The sequence below is a fragment of the Hakea prostrata genome, chromosome 6 (assembly GCF_041222555.1).
Source record: "Hakea prostrata isolate BN-2017 chromosome 6, UWA_Hpros_2, whole genome shotgun sequence".
Taxonomy (NCBI): domain Eukaryota; kingdom Viridiplantae; phylum Streptophyta; class Magnoliopsida; order Proteales; family Proteaceae; genus Hakea; species Hakea prostrata.
In genome coordinates this window covers 24,418,816-24,441,011 of record NC_142605.1, presented here as the reverse complement: position 1 = coordinate 24,441,011, position 22,196 = coordinate 24,418,816, and the positions used below count along the sequence as shown (strand labels likewise).

Here is a 22,196-nt window from a genome sequence, read left to right as displayed (position 1 = left end):
CCTATTTTTTTCCTATAAATAAACCGTCTCTAAGCTAGTGGAGGTGTTTTTCAACAAATGTATGTTGGTTTATGGCTGAAAAACTTAAACGATAAAGTCTAAATAGTTTACGAAAAAAATCAATATCTAGGCTAATTGCAGTGGGATCATTCCTAGTACTCTAGATGCAGATAAGATGACATGGCATTTACTGAAAAATAGATTACAAACATTTGGATACGTTACATGTCAAATTTATTATAGCATCTCAACACTTTCCAAATACAAATAATGATGAGATTACTGAATTTGGATCGTGTCTTGATAGTTCAGCCATTTAAAAGCACTAGGGAGACATCTAATGGTTGTCTCACAATTCTCAATGTCTACCAAATCTATCATTGAGATGTATATGAACCATGAAATTCACTTCCAATATAGTCTAATTTAGAAAATAAGCCAATCATTTTAAATATTAATTCATAGTGATAATGGCTAATTTTCCCTCTATCTGTGGAAATGACATAATCAAATTATTTTGAAACTTAGGAAGGTGATTGGAAAACATGACGCAATGTGTTAAAATTGACCCATACCAACCATGACTCATCTATATGATCAACTCCTTTAATATATAATTTTATAAAATATATATATTTTTTTTTCTTTAGAACAATTTATTATCTTAGAAACTCTCCTTTCAGCTCCACATGCATTAATTGAACACGAAGAATCTTGCCAAGGAGACATGCATGCATATCATCGTAGCACTAGACGTGATTACTGATTGATATAGATGGTAGAATGAATCCGGATAATCACCCCGACGCGGAGCACTGAGTGCTCCCCGTCGGGTTTTCCACCACAAAAAAGGTGGGGCCCACCACTGAAAAAAAAAAAAACCTCCCATCCCACCCGGCCCCCCCTGTTTGGGCGCGGGTCAGATCCGGACTCTGAACTGGGTAGTTTTCATTTGCTTGGATTGATATAATTAATACTAGAATAACGACCTACCATTTAGTAGTACAAATTGTAATGAAATTAAAGAGATATTCATGTATTAATGTAAAATATAACTGTTAACTCAAACCCATGATGATCACTAGTTTACTATGGAGTCACTGCATCAAGTTTGCACTGTAATAGTCTATTACGCACGTGTTCCATAATTAAACTACTGCCTTTTAGGTCTATGGTCAGCTATTCACCAGTTTCAGAAATCTCTCTTTAGTACAAGACCTCATCTAAAATACTAACTCCTACCCACTCCAACAAATTTCCCTGCATGCCCATTCAAAGCCTCGATCAATAGCACATTTATAGTCCAAAAACTCTCTCTCTTGTGGTCTCTACATTGAGAATGTTATGAATTATGATGCCTGAGATATTCTGTCAAAATTATTTGTTTTAAAGGTAAGGAGGCATGGAAAATGTAGTCCTGTCTATATAGTGTATTGTTTTTCTGGTCCCCTACCTGACTTTATACGAGTTCCACACCTATAACTATCTCACCTATTTTTCTCCTATAAATAACCGGCTCTAAGCTTATGGATGTGATTTTCGACAAATGTACATTAGTTTCTGGCCGAAGAACTTAAACAATAAAGTCTAACTAGTTTACGAAGAAAATCAATATTCAAACTAATTGAGGTGGGATCATTCCTAGTACTCTAAATGCGGATAAGATGATATGGCATTTACTGAAAGATTAATAACAAACCTTTGGATACGTTACATGACAAATTTATTCGAACATCTCAACAATCTCTGGATACAATGAGATGACATCTTTTAGGCGCATGAATATAGACTAATTAAAACCCCGAGGGGTGGCTTAATTGGCAAAAGCCAACACTTCCACATAGGAGGTCAGAGTTCAAATTTCCTCGGGGCCAGGGGCTAGAGGCGAAGTCCCTTTCTATATTAATTATATAAAAGCTTCTTTGAAGATGTAATCATAGTGCGCAAGCTGGCCCGAATGAACCTCGTATCCAAAAAAAGTATATAAACTAACTAAGAGTTTAAAAAAATAAAATAACAAGTTAGAAATTTTGATTGTGATTTAAAAATTCAGTCATTTAAAAACACTAGGGAGACATCTCATGATTGATTGTCTCACAATTCTCAATGTCTAACAAATTTATCATCAAGATGCCTATGACGCAATTCAAGCATGAAATACACTTCCAATACACTCTAATCTATAGAACGAGTCAATCATTTTAAATATTAATCCATAGTGATAATGGCTAATTTTCCCTCTATATCTGTGGAAATGACATAATCAAATTATTTTGAAACTTTCTAGGTAATTGGAAAACATGATGTAATGTGTTAACATTGACCCATACCAACCATGACTCATCTATATGATCAGCTGCACAAATTTTCTTTTTTATTAATTTCTTAGAATCATTTTTTTTTTCTTGGCAACAATTTATTATCTTAGAAACTCTCGTTTCAGTTCCTCGTGCATTGAACACAAATCTTGCTAAGGAGGCATTGCTTACCCTAACACTAGGTTGAGTCACTATTCAGTCATCTCTTTTTTTTTTTTTTTTTTGCAAATTCCTAACTTTGTTTATGTAAACATAAAATTAAATGTCTTGGGACGCTTAGAGCGTGTTTAGTAACAAGTCAAATAATAGTTTTGACATTCCTTCGTTCTCAGAACGCTAAAAAACATTTGATAAAATGAATCATTAGTTTTCAGGAAAAGAACCAGTCCAATTTTCATGCTTAAAAACGCTTTTGTAATGACAAATATCTTCTCTAAATCAATGTGGATAAAAAATAGTACTAATCTTTAATGGTTGATGTTGTTTAATATTAAACATTCAATAACTGAGTTAATTATTTAGTATTGGAATTTGCCAATCCAATTTGAGATTTGAATGCATTATAAATTAATCTTGTTTTGTTAATGGATAGGGAAAGAGAATGACCCTCGAGTAGAAATCAAGCAAAGATCAAAACACATGTAACATTTATGGAATCTAAAGGGAAGTAATGATTTTTTTTTTAAAGAAACTTATAATGCTATCAAATGTCATGTTGGAATACATCGAGAATGGAGGAAACAACAAGTAAAGCTAGGATTGGAAACCTTGACAAAGTTGCCAAAGTTTCATTTTTTTTTCTCACATGAATCCAATCAGACACCAACAGAAGGTTTATAACCCGATACCGGCCCGGTTAAGGCTGATTTTTTAATGGTCTGATTATGACCACAACCACATTTTCAAACGTTCATATATTAATCACAATTTTTATAACAGATAATTTGAAGTACAATAATCATTCTTGTCTCTTACGATCACGATTTCATGCCTTTTTGATTGATTTTTCCTTCTCGTTTTTTGTCTTTCAATGTGTAATCGGGAACATTCTTATTTAATTAATGGAGAGCAAATAATAATGCAAACAATGTAGTCATTGTTTTTGTGGTCATCCTTTTGGTTGGTATGAGTCTTATCCGTCCATATATGTAGTGCATGATTTAGGGACTAATTTAGCACTTAACACGTACTTCATTTAGTCATTCTCATTTCCTAATTAATATTCTAGAGAGAGTTTTTTTTTTTTATTTTTTAGAGTGATTTTAAAGAAAAATGGATGGTTGAGTTGTTATTGACTATTTATATATAATGCTAGACAGCTTTCCTTTCAAAATAAGCATTATAAAAGGAGGTCTTTTCTCCTTTCCAACCCCACAACTGAAAGAGAGATTGAGAGAGAGAGAGAGAGAGAGAGAGAGCGGTGTTTTTGGCTATGGATCAACTCAAACCAACCACCGCAAACTCTCCCCCTCTCACACCATTAGGTTTCATTGAACGAGCTGCCACCGTCTACGGCGACTGCACCTCCATCATTTACAACACCACCACCTACACATGGTCTCAAACCTATCGCCGCTGCTTGCAACTTGCCTCTGCTCTCTCGTCTCTCGGCATCGGAAGAAAACAAGTCGTCTCTGTCTTTGCACCAAATCTCCCCGCCGTTTATGAGCTCCACTTCGCCGTTCCCATGTCTGGTGCTATTCTCAACACCATCAACACTCGTCTTGACGCCAACACCATCTCCGTTCTTCTCCGTCATGCTGAGTCCAAGCTTCTCTTTGTGGATTCATCTTCTCGGTCTCTTATCATGGAAGCAATCTCCAAGTTTCCACCTGATCTCCCACCACCCAAGCTTTACTTCATTACAGACGATCATGAATCATCATCATCATCATCACAGCTTCGTGATGATCCTAACTTCACGTACGAAGGTTTGATCGCGAAAGGCGACCCGAATTTCAAGTGGATTCGACCGGAGTCAGAGTGGGACCCGATAGTTTTGAATTACACCTCGGGTACCACTTCTGCTCCGAAGGGAGTGGTTCATACCCACCGAGGGCTGTACCTTATGGGTATGGACAGCCTTGTTGATTGGTCCGTGCCGAAACGGGTCGTCTTCTTGTGGACCTTACCCATGTTCCATGGTAATGGTTGGAGTTATACTTGGGCTCTGGCTGCGGTTGGAGCAACTAATGTTTGTCTTCGCAAATTCGATGGCGCAACGGTTTACGCTGCAATCCGTCGTTATCGGGTTACCCATATGTGTTGTGCACCCGTTGTTCTCAACATGCTGGCAAATGAACCAAACCAAGAACCGCTCCCAAACCCGGTCCAAATTAACACCGGCGGGTCACCGCCACCCGCGAGTATCCTTTCCAAGATGGAAGCTTTGGGGTTTGTTGTGACCCATGGGTTTGGAATGACAGAGACAGGTGGATCCGTGATTACGTGTGCATGGAAATCCGAGTGGGATCGGTTGCCTTTGGCAGACCGAGCAAGGTTGAAGGCAAGACAAGGAGTGAGAACTGCCGGGCTGGCCGAATTGGATGTGGTGGATCCTGAGTCGGGATTGAGTGTGAAACGAGACGGGTTGTCAATCGGTGAAATCGTGTTGCGAGGTGGGAGCATTACATTGGGTTACTTGAAAAACCCAGGTGCAACAGCTGAGGCTATGAAAGGGGGTTATTTCCATACGGGTGACATGGCCGTGATACACCCGGATGGGTATGTCCAAATTAAGGATAGAATGAAGGATGTAATTATAAGTGGTGGAGAAAATGTAAGTAGTGTTGAGGTTGAATCGGTGTTATATTCGCATCCACAAGTTAGTGAAGCGGCCGTGGTGGCTCGGCCACACGAGTTTTGGGGTGAAACACCTTGTGCTTTTGTAAGCTTAAAGCCATTACAATCAAAGAAGCCATCAGAGAAGGACATTATCGAGTTCTGCAGAGCAAAGTTGCCACATTACATGGTGCCCAAAACTGTGGTTTTCATTACTGAGCTACCCAAGACATCTACTGGGAAGGTACAAAAGTTTGTGCTCAGGGACATGGCCAAGGCTTTAGGTTCTTCTCCTGTGAGTAAGTTGTAATTGTTATTCCATTGTGGCTTTGTGTTTCATTGATTCTTACCAAAAAATAAAAAGATTTTGTGTTCAATGATCTTCTCAATGGTATGAGTGCGGAGTGCGTACCGTTCTTAGAGACATACTTGAGTTTTAATTCTGGAGATCATCAATTTAATTAAACACCCCCTCCCAAAACAAAAAACCTACTATATATATATTTGTTCATTTGATTGAACCCAAATTGTGCCATTCTACTATATTGCCTCATAAGAAGAATTCATCGATTTTGTGACCATTGTGAATTCATTATCATGAAAGTAGTGAAAAAACGTGGCGAAATAGTCAAATCATCTCATATATAAAGATGCATGACTAAGTAATCCTACATGTCCGATATATGGCCTTCCAACCACTATGCTAGAGAAGATCTAGATCCAATAAAAAGTATCTAATATATATTTTAGAAAATAAAATAAAAAATTATTTCCAGAGAGAACTAGGCTGAGCTGAAATATTTATCTTCTTGTATTTTTATCAATAAAAATAAAATTGTGAGATCACATTAAAATTCTTATAAAATTGCTTGAAATTTTTATTTGGTTAGAAATTTTCAGTATCGATCTCAAGCCAAACTCGCCCTACACTCTTTATTCTCAAATTTCCTACAAGCCGGATAAATCCATATCTTTTGTTTCGTTTTCTGGGTAAACAAATTTCATCTAATCTCCTCTTAAAAAAATAAGATTTATGCAAATGGTGAGACTATTATAGTATTCATGAAACTAAATTATACAGGCTTAGGGTTGGGCCGACCCATTTGTAATTTAACTCAGTTGGGCCTAACTGAAACTCAGGCCCAAAATAAGTCCCCATTTGCCATGGCACGGCTCTTTTTGTATCACTTGTTGGGAAATTAATCCTCAGAAGACAGAAAAAGCGAATTTGTATAATGCCTTCCTTCATACAAGTTTAAAATGTTGAGTATCACAGATTCAGCTTGTCTCATGCTAGATTCAAGGCGACCTTACTGAAGGCATAACCTTATTTTGATAGTTTTCCACCACATATTCAAGAGGGAGACCCCCTACACGAAGAATGGCCGAAGATCGTTTATCTTTCACCATCGAACCGGATTCAACTCTCGAAAGGTCTTAAATGTTGCACACAAGGAAATGATTCACTCTCAAAGAGATGTGATCAATAGAGAGAATAATATAAAGAAGAGACTTAACATATATATAAGATCATTAATAACCACAAATGCATGAAGCAAGAGTTAACCATTGCAGCTTAGAAATAAAGTTGTAATCAAAGACTATTTTTATTGATATAACATGCAGGAATGCCAGATGATTTGGCCTTTTATTTTCTCTTGTGTATATTCTCTCAACTCCTTCTCTTTAGATCTATATATCTAACCTGAAATGGAAACATAAAAAGATTAGGGCAAACACAGTTCATCACATCTAATGGAAAGCATATATATATATATATATATATAAGATGTTTAAGGGTTCTTACTTCCACATTCAACTCCGGGAGGAAGTGGGTTGCCACAGTACTGTAATACATGGGTCACCTTCTGGCTGCTGATCATCTGTTGCACTGGTGGAGGGATTAGGCTACAGACACAGGTAACATTGGTCTTCTTTACTACATCACAACAGCTCGCTGAAGGGTCCATTGGTGGCGTGTTCTTCAGAACATATTGCATGCATTGGCTCATTAGTCCCTGTAGATCACCTGTACATCCTGGCTGTGCCCTCACCATGGTTTGATCATCGGAAAATAAGATTCCGGTCATCACTAAGGTTGCTAAGAACAGTTGAAGTGAAAAAGGAAAGAAAGAAGAAGAAGAAGAACCTGCCATCTCTCACTTTCTCTATACTGTCTTACGCTTGCATAAAGGCAAAATGAGATGAAATATTTATAGAGCAACAAAAGGAAAGTATGGTTTCACGTAACTTTCATGATCTAATTTTATCAAAGAGGAAAAAAAAAGAAACTTTGATGATCTAAGAGCGTGTAATCAAGCCAATGCCTCTGAGAAATGATGTAATAAGATATTCCAATCAGAAGGTTCTCGTATGATGCCATTCTTATTCAGGCTTGCAAAAGAAAGAAGCCATGAGATTCCATTCACTAATTATAGTGAAGTATGAAACAAATAATATTTGAAAAATTAGAAATAAATTTCTGTTCATTTGTGTTATAATCGATAAGAAATAAGCATCCTGTATATTTATATTATATCTAATAGCAACAAAAGATGCCATAAATTTTCAAAAAATAGAAATGACTATAAGGAAGTCGGAAACAAACTAAATTTGCTGACTTTTCACTTTATTAATTAAAGATGACATTTTTAATTAGCAATGTTTATCTCTGCCAGTCTTTTCCTTAGAATGCATATTAGTGCTTACACGTATTTATGTTTTTATATTTTTATCTCTATTTATAATGCATACTCTAGCATTAATGCATTATATGGGATGGCTGACCTGGGTCGTAGTTGCATTTAGGTTAAAGTATTCAAAGATAAGGGTAATTAATTTTAAAGAGGCAAAACCGACCTCTCCTAACACAACCCTAGTAAAAATGAGTTTAGATCTTTTGTTTTGGCAAAAAAAAAAAAAAAAAAGTGAGTTTAGATCGTCTCATTGGAAGGGTTTTTCTAATGAATGCTCAATAAGTTGTAAGATTCGACCACGTGTAATATTATTATTTTTTACTTGTAAGCCCACATAATTTTAGACCTGTAAACAGATCGAATTCGGCTCGGATACACTAGCATCCGAATTTGATTAGCAAAACCGATATCCAAGATCGAATCCAAATCATGCAGAAATTTAGAGAAATCATCCAAATCAGAATCCGAAACTTTATCGGATATCCGATAATAATATGGTTTGATAAACTATCCGATTATTGATTGGTGACTGTCACTTTTTTAATTTTCAATTTTTGATTACCGAATTACTGGTTTCCAAATCCGATTATTAATTTTCAATTTTTGATTACCAATTATTAATTTTCAATTTCCAAATCTTTTATCACTTGTTCACTATTATTTACTAACAAAATTTTATTTTGACACCAAACTTATTTTCCATAATTTATTTTTGACAAAATTCACCAAACCATTTTTCATTCTTGACCAATAATAAACTCTTGTATTTATTTCTTTTAAATAGGCATGATAGAGAATGAGAATTGATACCAAAAAGAGCCTACAGTATTCATGAAACTAATTTTTACTTGGACTCATATTAATTTTCCTTTTGTTTCCCTGGGTAAACAAATTTTAACCAAATCTTTTTCTAAGAAAAAGAAAATACCAAATCGTGAGACAATTAAAGTATTCATGAACCTAACTTATAGAAGTTTAGGGTTGTGAATGATAAATTAATTTCATGCATATTATTTTAGGGAATTAATTTGCTATATTTCCTTTAATTTCTATATTTTTGGTGATTTTATATATTTTCTAGTAAGTCCTAATTAATTAATTTTGTTTCTAGGAAATTATCAATCAAATCTGCTGAAGTATTATTGAAAAATTATATGAATAGAGTCTTATTGAAACAAAGTTGGATTTTATTCAACTCTATAAAGGAAAGTCTTGTTCATCAAGTTACAGTGCACTCTAAAAGCTTCCTCAAGTAAAAAACATGGAGAAAATGATTTCTTGCACACTTTAACATTTTATTTCTTATTAGAGACTAGATCAAAGAAGAAAAAGTGGAAAAAAGAATTATATTCAAAGAAGAAAGAAAGAAAAATCCCGTTTTTGAGTGTCTCTGTCAAGTTTTGATCAAGCCCTTCATTAGATGGTCATATGTTGTCTGATTGAGCTGATTTTTAAAGAGAGCTTCATGACTTCTTGATGTTCAAATCCAACGGTGGAATTATGCATTTGAACTCTCTGAGTCAGTTTGATTTACATGCCAAAACCCTCCTTAGTTGAATCAGATTAGGAAACTAGAATTGTATCAAATAGAGACTAGCCTATATATAAATAAGTGAGACTCCAGGAAAAATGTTTTTGGAGCTTTGGAGGAGCGTAAAGGACGAATTTTGGAGACGTTGGTTGGCTTTGAAGACTTGGAACTTGGGAATAAATTTTTCTTCATCTTCTTTTAATGTTCTCAAACTTTTCTGTGACCTTTTTAGTTTCTAAAATAAACTAATTTAATTTTTCTAGGGATTTGTTGAAGCCTATCTTTGAATTTCCACTATTGAATTCATTAATTAATATACTTCTGAATATTGTTTTCTTTGATTGAGTTTTTACGTCTGTTATTAATGCTTTTGATTAATTGGCCACTAATCAACTGATTCGTTCATCATAATGAACTAATAGGAGATTTATGTGTTTAGTTTATTTGAGTAAATGTCATAAATTATATGTAGGATAGAAATATACCTACATGGTTTGTCTAGTTGTTACATGGAAATCCATAAAATTTAATCATTTCTTAGTTGTTTTAACCCATGTAGAAATATAGTGAGTTAGCAATTGAGTGAATTTTTTTAAGTACTCAAAGAGAGACAATTAGATAGGAAAGAAAATCTCGACTATCAACCAGAAAAAAATATTTCAGATTATAAAGATGAATAAAAAGAGGGGAGGAATGATTAGTTATGGTGAAATCTGACCCCTTAGGTTTTTAGCTATTAACATATTCTTAATTTAAATTTAAATTTGCATTATAATCTAGAATAATTCTCTAACAAGCAAGGTTCTTTTAGTAATTAAGATCTAATACAAGGGACAATTCGAATTATCCTAGAATGTAAATGACATATGGAACTCCAAAACCAAGAAAGTTTGTGCAGACTTAATAGAAATGACATATGGAACTCTTTAGCACTCTTAATTTTTTTCTTTTTCTAATCTCTGGTGTCTTTCTTTTAGAATGCAAATTAATGTTTACACGTTTTTATATATACAAAAAAAAAAGAGGGATAATTACTATTGCCCCCTTATACTTTGGTTTTATTACTAATCAAACCCCCTTCTTTGTGAAATTACTATTGTCTCCCTCACTTCTAAAGGTGTTAAGTGGCTGTTAACATCAAATATGAAATGTCTATTTTACCCTTAAAATTAAAAAATAAAAAATCTGGCATTACCTTCATTTATAGAAACTATTTGCATGTCAATTATATCTTTAAAATATTATATTTTAGAATTAGTTTTGGATTTGGTGGGACTACATACTTATGATTGTTGAAACTTTCACATTCCACTTAAATTTTTCATAATCACTATGATGGAAGTTTTACAAACAAATTAGCATATAAAATCTAATTGATAGAAATTTTGGTAACATACATAATTGTCAGCATATATTAGGTGATTTTCAATTTTCAACTTTGAATTAAATTTGATATTTCTTAATATTTTAGTTTCTATTTAATAACATATTTCCTTTATTTGGTGATTTATTTTTAGAGAAGAAAAAAAATCGCATCTTTCCTTTATTTGATGGTTTCTTTTTAAAAAAGAAAAGTGAAATTAAAGTTAATTTTTTCCTATTAAGGGTAGTATTATAACTTGAAAAAAGAGCAAATAAGTAAAAAGATAATTGCAAGGTTATTTTTGGGATTTTGGAAAAATATATAGATGCAACATCATCAGTAAACTAATGGAGCTTAACGGTAGGGGGCATTAGTAATTGTTGACAAAGTTAAAGGTTGGAATAGTAATTTTAAAAAGTACAGGGGATAAAGTAGTAATAAAATCAAAGTACAAGGGGGCAACAGTAATTATCCCAAAAAAAAATTAGAAATGATACATAACACACCTCTTTTTGGTTGTCTTAAACCCTTGTTTGTAGGTCTTTTCCTTTCTTAGAGACCGAATACATTTTTATATATACCAAAAAAAAATTAATCTATTTTGCATGAATTGCTATGTATATGCATCAATCTAATAATCATGGAAAATCATTTTATTGTTACTTTTAGAAAACCAATTTACTATTACTTTTTATTTGATTTCAAACATTGAAGAGCTTCATCAATTTTATCAAGAATAATTATTACAAGAGAGAGAAAAATTATTACCAAAAAGGATTTTGTTTTTAGAAATCATTACAAAAAAAATATTCGGGTTTTCGCGTGTGCGAGATGCATCGTGCATCGTACTCTCATTCTGTTTATTTAACAGCACTCAGTCTCATTCTCTCTCTCTCTCTCTCTCTCTCTCTCTCTCTCTCTCTCTCTCTCTCTCTCTCTCTCTCTCTCTCTCTCTCTCTCTCTCTCGGAATCTTCTCACATTTAGGGTTTATGGAGTCCGCAATGAACATCCGCCGTTGCCGTTGAATTTCCGATCGGTTCCGATCGATTCTAAGTCTGTCTTCATATCTTTGGCAAGTGACCGAACTTGAAGAAAGCAGTGAAATTCAATCGAACTCTCAATTATTTTGCATTTTAAGAAAAAATGATGCCGTATCTCGCTTAAAGAGATTCGGATATTTGTTTCCTAAATTACTGATCGGATGCAATAGCTTCTATGAACTGAAAGCATAGCTACATGTTAGTTAGTACATCGGCAGAACTACGATTTCATTTCGCTTGTAACTCTTTTGCGCGAGCACGAAATGGAAAAGAGTTTCCCCGCATTTTTAAGTCACAAGAGATGAAATGTACGAGTTCTTTCAACACGGTTCATAGCGCGCGACACTCATATTGCTAATAAACATAAGAATGACAGATTCATCCCGATACCCAATTATCCCCAAAGATGAAGAAAAACCCGAAAAGCCGTAAGTCAAGAAGAATCTGAGAAGCCGGAACAACAAGAACTTGAGTAGCCACAAGCGGAACAACAACAAGAGTGATTTGCCGATGACGACTTCATATAGAATTGAGTGTCAATGTTCTTTTGACACACGTCGAGTCCGCGACGCGCATATTGCGAACAAAAACAAAAAACATCAACTCATCCGGATACTTAAGTATCCAGAGTAGCCGGAACATTGGTAAATTTAACATTGTCATCATCATTTTTGCGTTTTATTTAGTAGCTCTTAGTCTATTGAGGATTGTGTTTTTTTCTTCATATTTCTCCATTATACATTAACGAAGAGAATTTATTTTTAAGTATTAAAAAAATAGACTTCACAATAAATGCTGAACCATGTTAATTTTTGGTTCTTTGTATGATATGTTTACGGTAAATTTAACATGGTATCAGAGCAATGTTCGGTGTCTTTTTCCTTGTGTAATCTTCTTTATAGTTAGGGTTTACCGATTCCGATTTATATGATTCGACTATGGCCCTTACTAAGGAAAAAAGAGACGCGCGAGCACGACATGAAAAACAGATTCCCTGCATCTTTAAGTCGCAAGAGAGGAAATGTATGAGTTCTTTCAACACAGTTCGCGCGCGCGACACTCATATTGCTAATAGACATAAGAATGACAGATTAATCCCGATACCCAATTATCCCCAGCATGAAGAAAAACCCGAAAAAACAGAAGCTGAAAAAGAATCTGAGATGCCGGAACAACAAGAACCTGAGCAGCCACAAACGAAACAATAAAAAGAGTGATTTGCCGATGACGACTTCATATAGGATTGATTGTCAGTCTTCTTTTGACACACATGAGTCCACGACGTGCATATTGCGGACAAAAACAAAACACATCAGTTCATCCGAATACTTAAGTATCCAGAGTAGCCGGAACATTGGTAAATTTAACATTGTCATCATCATTTTTGCGTTTTATTTAGTAGCTCTCAGTCTATTGAGAATTGTGTGTGTGTGTTTTTTTTTTTTTTTTTTTTTTTCATATTTTTCCATTATACAACGAAGAGGATTTATTTTTAAGTATTAAAAAAATAGAGCCGATTCACGTTAATTTTGGGTTCTTTGTATGAATGTTTACGGTAAATTTAACATAGCATCAGAGCAAGGTTCGGTGTCCCTTTCCCTGTTAATCTTCTTTACAGTTAGGGTTTACCGATTACTATTTATATGATTCCACTATGGCCCTTACTAAAGAAGAAAGAGAAGCGCGAGCAAAAAATGGAAAAGAGTTTCCCTACATCTTCAAGTCGCAGGAGTGGAAATGAACGAGTTTTTTCAACACAATTCGCGCGTGCGACACTCATATTGCTAATAAACATAAGAATGACAGATTCATCCCGATACCCAATTATCCCCAGCATGAAGAAAAACCTGAAAAGCCAAAAGCTAAAGAAGAATCTGAGAAGCCGGAACAACAAGAACTTGAGCAGCCACAAGCGGAACAACAACAATAGTGATTTGCCGATGACAACTTCATATAGGATTGAGTGTCAGTCTTTTTTTGACACACGTCGAGTCCGCGACGCACATATTGCGAATAAAAACAAAAAACATCAGTTCATCTGGATACTTAAGTATCCAGAGTAGCCGGAACATTGGTAAATTTAACATTGTCATTATCAGTTTTGCGTTTTATTTAGTAGCTCTCAGTCTATTGAGGATTGTGTTTTTTTCTTCATATTTCTCCATTATACATTAGCGAAGAGGATTTATTTTTAAGTATTAAAAAAAATAGACTTCACAATAAATGCGAACCACGTTAATTTTGGGTTCTTTGTATGAATGTTTACACTAAATTTAATATGGTATCAGAGCAAAGTTTAGTGTCCCTTTCCCTGTGTAATTTTCTTTACAATTAGGGTTTACCGATTACGATTTATCGACTTATGAATCCGCCATGCCTAAGTTTACCGTTTACTCTTTCTGCTGCCTTTGTTATTTCTGCAGACAAGGTTAACAAAGTATGAAGCATTACTTGCTGCCTGCAGTTTGGTTTTCATCACTAATCTCTTGTTAGGTTAAAACACTTCTTGTCCTCTCTTTCTTGTAGAACCTAATTTTTGCCTTTACATAACTTTTGTTAATTTACCGCCATAATTTTTATTGTGCTTCCTATGTCTCGGAGCGAAGTTATTTTTCCCGCTTGCGTGGACTTTGAATATTAGTCATATGGTATTTTAATGAAAAATCCTTCATTCAAAAGAATTGACTAACCCCCCGTTCCCTACTTGGTTTTTTTTCTTGTTGTCTCCATTCATCAGAAATCCCAATCTACAAGTTTAATTCTTCTCCTGCTGTTGTTTTTGCCCCCAGTGTTTTCCCAAATTTGGGTCTAATGGATCGCATGACTCATTTAAAAACCTCTCACAATTGGGCTCTATAGAAGTTCCTCGAGCCCAACCCAGAATGTGGGCTAGGATATATACAATCGGTCAAGGAAATCCATGGGTTAATAGTGGGAAATCCATGGATTAATAGTGGTGGTCTCGTTTTGCTGAATGAAAATTAGATTATCATGTTGAGCTTTAAATTTTCATTTCAAATGGTTTAAATTGCAAGCAGATATAATAATAATTATTTTCTAATTAAATGATTTTATTATTCTAATTTATCTCCATGTTTTATTGGAGATGGGTAAAGGGAAAGTAGCTAATAGAAATACGAAAGAGGCCCTTGGGCCTTTCTTCTGCCCGTTCAAGTGTACTAGGATTACACTTAAAACACAGGATGCCCTGAATTTCCATCTTCTATCAAAGCATCAAAATGACACATTGCCTATTGAGGCAAATTACCATGAGTTGTTAGCAAATCACCATTAGTCAGACGATGATGATGAGTCAAATCAGGAGGGAGGGTTAGTTTTTTATTATGTTAATTTCATAAGGATAATTAGTGTACAAGCTAACTTTAATTATATTTTCCTAATCTTATTATTTGCTGCAAGTTGGCAGTCTAAATATCCGATGCCTCTTGCGAAGGTAATATTTGAGTGTCCTCAGTCCTTTATTGTTGGACAAAAGAAGAAACAGAGAGTCTTATATCATTAGAATTTGCTGTAATTAGACATATACATACGTATACAATAATCTGTTGTTAATAGTTTTCGATAAACTTTGGTGGTTTCTGCGACTGAACTGATAATCTTCTGAGACGCTAATAGAGGAGTGTTACTTACTAAATGGTTAATTGATTGAAACAATATGAATGATATGATGTGACGGATTGAGTTGATTGAAATTGAGCTGCAAGTTTGAGTTGTTCCAGACTTCCAGTTTTGTACCGAATCTATTTTAGGCGGCTTTAATTTCAATGCTCACTCAAAACAATAATATTTTATAGAGCAAATTACATAATAACCTTTGGGTTTATAAATTATTAGGGGCACACTTAAAACTTCGTTACATGCTTAATTTTTGTTAATTTAAATTGAGAAGATCTATTTATCCTTCCTGGATATTTTTATAAACGAAAATAAAACTGAATCAAAAAAATAATTTAAAATTAGTATCTTGTTTTGTACCTTTTTTTTTTTCTCCCTAAAAGTTGAAGCCACTTTGAGGGTAAAATGGTAGTTAAAATTTTTAGAATACAATTAATATTGAGTATGAATTTGAAACGTAGAGAATATGAACATAATAGTATAAAAATCTCACTGCGTATATATGTAATTTATACTTTATTCTGTTATTTCATTCTTGCAAAGCAGGGCAAAGGTCTTTATAATTGAAGTTTCTGTAGTAGCTCTCTTAAATCTAGAACTACGACTAGAAAATTGGTCCAATACGAATGTTGCACACTGGGGTGTTTAGATGATGTGAAATCACTGCTTAATTATCTTACTGAATTTGGTTACTGGCATATGATTAGGGTGCTTATCTTCCAAACATAATTAAAAGTGAGTTAAGCGTTTACTCACAAAGAAGAAGAAAAAAAGAAAAAAAGATACACAAGGTATGCATGTATGCATTGGGTCATTAGTCTCCTTGGTATTAAATAAAATAGACTTCACAATAAATGTCGAACCACGTTAATTTTGGGTTCTTTATATGAATGTTTACGGTAAATTTAACATGGTATCAGAGCAAGGTTCGGTGTCCCTTTCCCTGTGTAATCTTCTTTACAATTAGCACGACATGTTAATCGTTCCCGTGAATCTTTAAGTCGCAGGAGAGTAAATGTAAGAGTTCTTTCAACACAGCTCGCGCGCTCGACACTTATATTGCTAATAGACATAAGAATGACAGATTCATCCCGATACCCAATTATCCCAAAGATGAAGAAAAACCTGAAAAACCAAAAAGCTAAAGAAGAATCCGAGAAGCCGGAACAACAAGAACTCGAGCAGCCACAAGCGGAACAACAACAAGAGTGATTTGCCAATGACAACTTCATATAGGATTGAGTGTCAGTATTCTTTTGACACACGTCGAGTCCGCGACGTGCATATGCGGACAAAAACAAAAAACATCACTTCATCCGGATATTTAAGTATTCAAAATAGCCGGAACATTGGTAAATTTAACATTGTCATCATCATTTTTGCGTTTTATTTAGTAGCTCTCAGTCTATTGAGGATTGTGTTTTTTTTTTCTTCATATTTCTCCATTATACATTAGCGAAGATGATTTATTTTTAAGTACTAAAAAAAATGGACTTCACAATAAATGCCGAAACACGTTAATTTTGAATTCTTTGTATGAATGTTTACGGTAAATTTAACATGGTATCGTGAGCAAGGTTCGATGTCCATTTCCCTGTGTAATCTTCTTTACAGTTAGGGTTTACCGATTACGATTTATATGATTCCACAATGCTGCTTACGAAACAATAACGAAAATCTCTCGCAGAACGTGGGGGACCGTTCCCCTGCACCTATAGGATTGAGTATCAGTCTTCTTTTGACACACGTCGAGTCCGCGACGCGCATATTGCGAACAAAAACAAAAAACATCAGTTCATCCGGATACTTAAGTATCCAGAATAGCCGAAACATTGGTAAATTTAACATTGTCATCATCATTTTTGCGTTTTATTTAGTACCTCTCAGTCTATTAAGGATTGTGTTTTTTTTTCTTTCATATTTCTCCATTATACATTAGCGAAGAATATTTATTATTAAGTATTAAAAAAAATAGACTTCACAATAAATGCTGAACCACGTTAATTTTGGGTTCTTTGTATGAATGTTTACAGTAAATTTAACATGGTATAAGAGCAAGGTTCGATGTCCCTTTCCTTGTGTAATCTTCTTTACAGTTAGGGTTTACCGATTACGATTTATCGCCTTATAATTCTGCCATGCCTAAGCTTACGAAACAAGAATGAAAGGCTCTCGCAGAACGTGGGGGATCATTCTCCTGCACCTATAGGATTGAGTGTCAGTCTTATTTTGACACACGTCGAGTCCGTGATGCGCATATTGCGGACAAACACAAAATACACCAGTTCATCCGCATACTGCGCGTAGATCGCCGATCGTCAGCATTACTAATATGTAAGGTTTGAATTACAATTTCGTGGTTTCATCAACGAAGAGATGGTTAACAATTGCATGGTTCACTTACCATCAGACCCAGTTTTTGCTTTCGTTCTTGTGTCTGGTTGATTTGTCATCTGACTATGCTTTCATTTTGACATCTCAATGTGCAGAAATCGAAACCCTTAACAACGAACCGATTAGATACCCTATTGATGATCTTTTGGTTCAACCTAGAGCTGATGATCCAATTTTTACTGATCACCCTTCTCCATCTAGGAACTTTGGTGTTCTAGTGGCTTGTGTTGGGGATCTTCTAATGGTTTGGGACTTCGGCTCTTCATTTGCAAGGTTGTTGAATTTGTGGCCTTTCTCCCTCGAAGATTTAGAAAATGCAATTTGTCACAAGGATAACAATCTTACTCTCATGGTGGAATCACATATGGCACTTCTTCCTTTTCTAATAAAAGATGTGGGGTGGCTATTTCATGGCTATACCAAAAAAAAAAAAGGCAGAAATCAAAGGTAGAAAAATTCTGTTATGGAATTTCGGGTAATTCAAATATACATGCATAATCTTGTTATATAGTTCTTTGATTTATAGTAGAGATTATTTGATATTGATTATTTTTGTGCTTGTCTTATGCTTCTGAAAAGCTTGCTGAAAATCTGTTGCACTCCTTAAAGCATTGTGTACAACCTGCAATGAAGAGAGTTCCACACCTTCAAATAAGAGTTTGTTACGGACCAACCAAATTTCCCAACATATGAAAGTTGATGTACTTGACATCCACAGCTTGCAGCTTGCTCTGTTTGTCTTCACCCATTTGTTTTCATGTTTCTATAAAAGAAGGAAGAGATATGTTAGAATGTAGGGCAGAAAAACCAAAGGGGGAATAAAAACCATACAACTCTAGTGAAGGAGCAAATTATTTAGTACATTGTATGATTATATATATTTTTTTCTTTTTTTTGGATATATATTTTTTAACCAAATATTTAATGCTTAATGACCAATTGTTTATTTTTAAGACCATGTATTAATTTCTATCCAAAAAAAAAAACCATGTATTAATACAATTTATTAAATAACCTGCTTGGGCACTTTGGTCCCACAAGAGCCGCCTTTGTCTTCCTCTATTGCCTGCAACTACTCTTCTTCTTCAATTCCTACGTCTTTCTATATTAATTATGTTTTCCCATGAATATTTTTTTGTTTCTCTCCATTTTCTTCTTTTAGGATGTGGGGTTAAGGTTGAAAATAAATAAATAAATAAATAAATAACCGAGGCCAATAGTATTTATATGAACGTATAATCAAAGAGTCTAGATCCTTCCCACCCAGGCGGGCTATTCACCCATCCTCTCGACACTTAGAGTTAGACTGACACAAGCTTAGCCGTGGTACACAGGCAGACCCAACAATGAGGGTTGGGGGATGAGAAGACGGGCGGGCGGTTGGGTGGTGAGGATTTACATGTGGAGCTGGGCCAATGAATCCCAAAGTTAACAGCCCCATTGGACATAGCCCACCATTATGACATTCAAGTGGCCTCCTATCCCCAATTTAACTAGGTCCAACATTTATTAATAAATTCATTGGAAGGCCCAATATCAAGATGATCCGACTTCACTAGTAATATCATTGGATTTTATTGTGTCCATTTTTTACACGGTCCATTTTCATCCATTTCCTTATAGATAGAGGGCATGTGTCCCAAGTTAAATTAAATTAAATAAAAAAATTATTGTATCTGTAAATTCATATAATTAGAGTTTTTTTTTTACTGGTGACCAACTTTATTGGGAGTAAAACGATTACCAAAAAAAAAGTGGGAGAAAAACTCTAAGTACCCCCTTGAGAGCCAAATATCACTGGTGGTCCAATGCAAAAAGTACTGGTTACCCACTCTACCAAAATAGCATTGATTATGTTAAGTTGGACAAGCTTTTGAAAGTGAAATAACCATAATACCCTTAAGTGTAGTGTTATGATCATATTACCCCCATCATTGTGTCATTCTATGCCCAACCCTTCACCCACCTATCTTCTTGTTAGACCTCGCCGAAAATTGGCCCTCACCTTCCTCTATCAACTAGGGGAGCAAAGGCGTAGCCACATAGGGGCCAAGAGGGGCCATGCCCCCCTTCCCTCTCTATTTTTAAAAAAGAATTTATTACTTCCTTTATTTTATTTCATATTTTTCTCACTCCACATGTAAAATACCACCATTCGACCTCCACTCCCCATATTAAAAATAGATTTTTAAGATAAAAATGGCGTGTATAGATGTGATCCTTAATCATCATCCAATAGTTACCATTAAACCCCTATTTTTAAGGAACAAAAAGTTAAATTCTAATTAAAAACTAACTCATGAGCCATAAATTTCTCTCTATTTATTCTCTCATATTTCTATTATTATTTATTATCTCTTGAGTTTCTTCTTTTATCCCCCCCCTTTTTTTTTTCTCTTTCTTTCTCATCCCTCTCACAAATGGCTTGTAGTTAGAGAAATTTTAGAAATCTAACAAACGTTAGAGTTTACCTGAATCATCTCCACAATTATTAGGTATTCACTCTCTCTCTCTCAAAAATTGTTTAAATGATAGTTTTGGTTGATTTCTTTTAGTATTATGTCAAGAGGGGGAACTTTGAAGAAGCTTTCCCCATTTAGTTCTTGAGCTATCTACTTTTTTAACTATCTGTTTCTATATTGAAACTATCTAGTGATGTCATGTAAGGCCAACTTTGATGAGACTATCTCCACACTTAAATTTTTACCCCAAAAAAAAAAAAAACTCACTTAAAAGAAAATCCATTTGTAATTCCTTTGCAACTGAATGTTTCTCTTATTGGATTGTTTGAGAAAATGAATCTTTATTTTCTTTTGAATTTGGTGATATTGATATTGGGTTTGGTCTCCTAAAGCTAATATCATTCTTAGGAATTTCAAGAAATATTTTAGGCCACAACAAAACTTAGAAGAAAAAAAAATACTTCAGCAATTTAAGTAAAGGTAAATCAAATGACTTGTTATCCCCCCACACCTTCCCTCTAATTTCATCTAAATCATTGTTATGTAGTTAGACTTAACTTTAATGACACCTTCCTTAATAAGCATTCTCGTAAAGCTTCCACTTTACTGTCTTGTAAACCAAGTAATTTGTCCGACAGCAAGACTTCTACACATATATAGTCTATAATCTTGATTTGCATATGTATAAGTTTTTCACACAGTACCCCTAATTAAATACAGACAACTTCAAAAGAACATACACATCAGATTTTTTTTTATTGTTGTTGTTGTTAGGGATAGATGCACAACCACGAAGAAAAACACAAGCAACACACACTTACAATCACAAGAAATTTTACTTGGTTTGAAAGTATTGCTTACTCCCAATAGAGAAAACCGTACCATTCTCACACCTTATAAAGTAATACCCTTTACTTGCATCATTTTTTCTAGTTTATTCCATATATATATATATATATATATATATATATATATATATATATATATATATATATATAGGGAAACCCAACCTAATTCCCATATAATCACAAGTCTACCCCTATACAAGTAATCATTGACCGCATTCAAATTACAAATACAACCAAACTACAATTGTATGGACCCACAAATACATGACACATTATTTATTTTATTTTATTGACACACTTAAACCTAACCTAGGACACGTGTTCTCCATCCATAAAGAAATTTATGAAAATGAACCATGTTAGAAATGGACACAATAAAAATCCAATGACATTACTAGCGAGTCCAGATCACCTCCCCACTCTTCTTTACCACAAATTTGGATGGACCCCACATCTAAATAATAAAAAAAATTAAAAGTAGGATTCCCATGGGTCCTACATCCCCCACAACCCCGAGGTGATTAGGACTCTTGCTAGTGCTGCTGGGACGCCCATTGATGAACATGTTGATATTGGGCCTCCCAATGAATTTATTAATGAATGTTGGAATTGGTGATGGGCCTTAGCTAGTGGACTTCATGTTAATGGCGGGTCCTGTTATAGTAAATCTGGGCCACTTGAATCTCATAATGGTGGGCTATATCAAAACGTCTAATTACTGCTTCTACTGGGCCTGTTAACGCTAGGCCTTCATTGGGCCCTGCATCACCTACTCGCATGAAACTGCAATTCCTCTCTGCCCAATTGTCTGTCCTCTCATTCTTCAGTACAGCTAGGTCTGCCCATCTACCTTGGTCAGGCTTATATGTCAGCCCAATTATGAGTATGAGACGATGGGTGGAGAGGATCTAGACTCTTCATGATCATGCGATCAAGCCTATTCTGTCGGTCTTGGTTTATTTATTTATTTTTAATATAACCCCACATCTTGAGAGAATGAGATGGTTGAGAAAAAAACAAAAAAATATTTGTGACAGAACAAAATTAATGCAGAAAAAAAAATTGTGAGAAGAAGATTGGCTGCAGAAGAACAAAAATTGCACGAAGAAGAGTGGTTACAGACGAT

At 34.7% G+C, this 22,196-nt stretch overlaps 1 pseudogene; it reads left to right on the top strand.

The window, feature by feature from the left end:
* Positions 1 to 3,695: 3,695 nt before the first annotated feature.
* LOC149012788 (2-methylpropanoate--CoA ligase CCL4 pseudogene) lies at positions 3,696 to 5,566 on the top strand (annotated as a pseudogene).
* Positions 5,567 to 22,196: the final 16,630 nt, after the last annotated feature.